We start from the raw sequence: 3,594 nt of genomic DNA on the forward strand, positions 1-3,594 counted from the left end.
GGGGGCGGGGGGGGGGGGGACTGGGAACACACACATGGAGGTTGGACGTGCGGAGGTCTTATACTGTACCGCTGAATTTGTGATTGGTTGATCTCAAGAAACCCAGCGTCACGTGCGCGACGCAGCGAAGGGCCAATCCGTTTCCATGACCTGCCGGTACTTCTGATTGCTGTGATCATTGCTGTCGTTGTTTTATACATAAAGTATTGATTTTACTGCAGAGAAAGCTCAGATTCGGGCACGATACAAGCATCTACCAAATGTGCAGGTCGAGGTTGGACAGAGGACAGGCTCTGGCTTAGACCGGTCTCAGGGCAATTGAGATCGATCTCAACTGGGACAAATGCAGTCACTGGCGCAAAGTTATCTCTGAGTTCTGAACAGACCCATCATCGGCACATCATGTGTGAAACGTTCCATGGAAGCTTGGCGGTAACCGCATGGGCAGCTCAGCGCGTGCGACCTCAGTCATAGTGCGAGCGTCCAGAACGAGTAAGGCAGAGTTATCCTTCAGGTTGTCCAATGCCAGCACGACAAGACAGCCCGCATCCTCTTCAATACTATTCGGGTATGGGACAAAAATGGGTTCTCCCAAAGTCTGTTGCGGTGCAACATAAGACTTGACGATTCCGGTGTCTACATCCACTTTTTCAATACTACCGTTAAACTGCTTCCCGCCGTTATTGGAAAGACCATACACATATTGGTATGCTCCTTCCCGTATTCTTGGCGAGACTGCAGCGAACTCCAAGGCTATATCCATCAGCACCCGAGATGATGCCTTTGGCATAGAGGTCGAGTATCGGGCGCCGTCATCAGCTATGTTGGGGAGTGTGGATCGCACGGGTATGGCGTAGGCTATGTCGCCTCCCCGCACTATATTTTCTATTCGGAGGTCTTGCAGAATTTTGCAATCGTTGTGCAAGGAAAGATCAATCATGACATGGCCGTCCTGCTCAAAGGGCGTAATAATTATGGAATGTGAAGAATTGCTTGTGCTCGTACTCGGCGACGATACCGCCAGACTGCCGACTGATCACGACAAACCTGGTCGGAGTGCTTGGCCTCATCCCACAAGCCTCAGTTAACGATTTTCCCCGCAACAGAGAGAAAATACAAAGCTGAGCTGGACACATGACCATGATCATGTAATTCTTTGTGAGCGCAAAGCTATGCATGTAGTAGGTGAAGTCTTTGAGTTTTGCCAAGATGTCTACCTTCCCAGATGAATCGATGCGAAACACTTTATACTCTGTCTTGATCGGGCTGCAGTTGGCCATGAAGTTGAAGTACTCACCAGTGTCCTCATCCAGAACGCCATGCGACAGGCACATGCTTTTGTCCAACTCGGGACTGAAGTAGGAAAAGTCGTACCTGTCGGAAACCCGCAGCGTTTCCGGATCCAGTTTGTGAATGCATTTACATCCGTGCGCGCATTGAGAATGCCCCTCGTCGGTAGCTTTTCCAGGGTGACACTCGTGTTGAACGGCACACCATCAAGCTTGGGATCTCTCGTCAGTGGCCCGAATGCGTGCATCAGACGACCAAACGCACTCTCCGGGCGCTCTCGCCTTGAAAGATGGATTGCCCTGTACTGGTCTTTCGGGACAGACTGTATCGCACGCTCAACGGCATCGCTAGTGAACCTACTTTGATAGGTGACGCCATTACTCGGGGCATCAAAGCGAAAAGCGTGGATCATGCTCAATCCATCAAACCAATGCTCCGTCTCAAACTCCTTGCCATCCTTGTGCTTAACGTTAAATAAGCCCGGGCCGTTGAGATAGTAGGCCGAGTTAGCGAGATAGGACGGAAGAGTGCCGAGGACATTGAGCGGGAGGGGGTGCGGAGTTTCCACGGCGTTTTTAAAAAAAGACTGTGGAAGGAGCGGCTTGCGTTTGGTCTTTGTTTTGGGCAATGTCTTTGTTTCGGGCAATGTCTTTGTTTTAGTCAAAGGGGATGTTTCCCTTCTCGGCTGGACGAGCTTGCTGCGGCATAGCAGGGGACGGGGTGGGTGAGATGGGGACGGGTGTACGAGGCGGTTCGGGGCGGGGTCGGGATGCAAGAGGTGATTCTGTCGCAGACGGGGCAGTGGGGTGGTCGGCAAGGCCCAGGCTACGGGATGGGATAGTAGGTCCATTGGTGATAGACTTTCTCGTCGCTTTGCATGAGATGGGCATCGTTGGGGAGGAGTGTGGTAGGAAAATTTATAGGGTTTATGCGATGGTTCTTTCCGTGAGAAGGAGTAATGAGGGAAGAGCAAGAGCAGGTATGTGTGGTAGATGGCGGTCGTACAGTGTGAAAGGGATGGGTCATTGGGCGACAAAGGTGTTGGCAAGGTGAGAGGAGGATTTGCGCGGATGGGGTGGCGGCGTGGCGACAGCGCGTGGCTGTTACTGGTTATTGCTGGGAATGAACGAGTGGTGATGGATAAAGTTGTCGGGAACCATTCATAGTGCACGGACTGTGTGTATGCTAGCAGCGAGTATATGTATTGTGCTGTACAGGGGTATGGACGAATATGTACTGTAAAAGAAAAGGTAGTCGAGTCATGTGATGGTGCGGCGTTTTGGGGTGTACATATTACTGTTCTATGAGCGAATGCAATAGGCAGTTTGGCGTGGTGTCGATGCTCGATGGACATTGCATGGATTGCACATGCGTGAAGGGAATCCGTGAGGACGGTGAAGAAAAGACGTGTATGGAAACGGTGTTTGACCCCGTGCCGCCGTGGGGCGCATGGGACTGGAGTTTGCATTGATACAGTATGGTTGCTGCAGGGGTGTAAAATATGAAAACTACAGCGTGCTGTGCACTGCACAGTACTAGTACAAGTTAAGAGCAAAGTTATGCGTTTCGTTCAACAAAAGGTGTGCAAATTGGTGTGCGTGAGCGGGGAGTCGTGAAGGTTTGAAAGGGGAAATGAGGTCTGTTTCCATTGTACTGCAGTAAAAGGACGCGTCGAAGCAAAGACAGCATGGACAGCACGGAATATGGCGGCAATCAGATGGTTTAGATACCCTTGGGTACAGTGTAGGTGAATGACATATTGTAAGAAACTGATCACATGGGGTTGTGGTTGGATTGTGATTCGTGTCACGAAAGCGCAATGAGCGTGAGGCCGATATTGCCCGTGAGGCCGGCGTGTGAGGAAGACATCTGTGTAAAAGCATAAAATCTCGGCAGGTCAGATTTCTGTTCACGCGTAGAAGTTGCGACAGGCGACAAATAGTGAATTGTGATACATCGCTTGGATTGGACCGTTCTCGAGGCATCGCAATGCTGCGTCTATCATGCTGTACCGGGTACAGCATGATATATCCGGGGTCGCCCCTGTTAGGACTGGACCCAGTTTCTGAACGGTCTTTCATTAAAGAATCACCCGGCTTCCAGTCAAAACTTTTACAGATCGTTACCGAGCTCACATCAGAGAATTTGATCTAGCAGTTGTCGTGAAATGCAGTAGAAATGTGCTGGCAGTGGTATTGTATACATCTCATAGAACTGCTGCATATTTTACTTGGGCGCAAGTACGTCTATTTACGAGATTCCGTGGTGTCATGCAGACAACGCATTGGGTATATTATTTTAAAT

This window comes from Chondrus crispus, genomic scaffold (assembly GCF_000350225.1).
Source record: "Chondrus crispus Stackhouse genomic scaffold, scaffold_26, whole genome shotgun sequence".
NCBI lineage: Eukaryota > Rhodophyta > Florideophyceae > Gigartinales > Gigartinaceae > Chondrus > Chondrus crispus.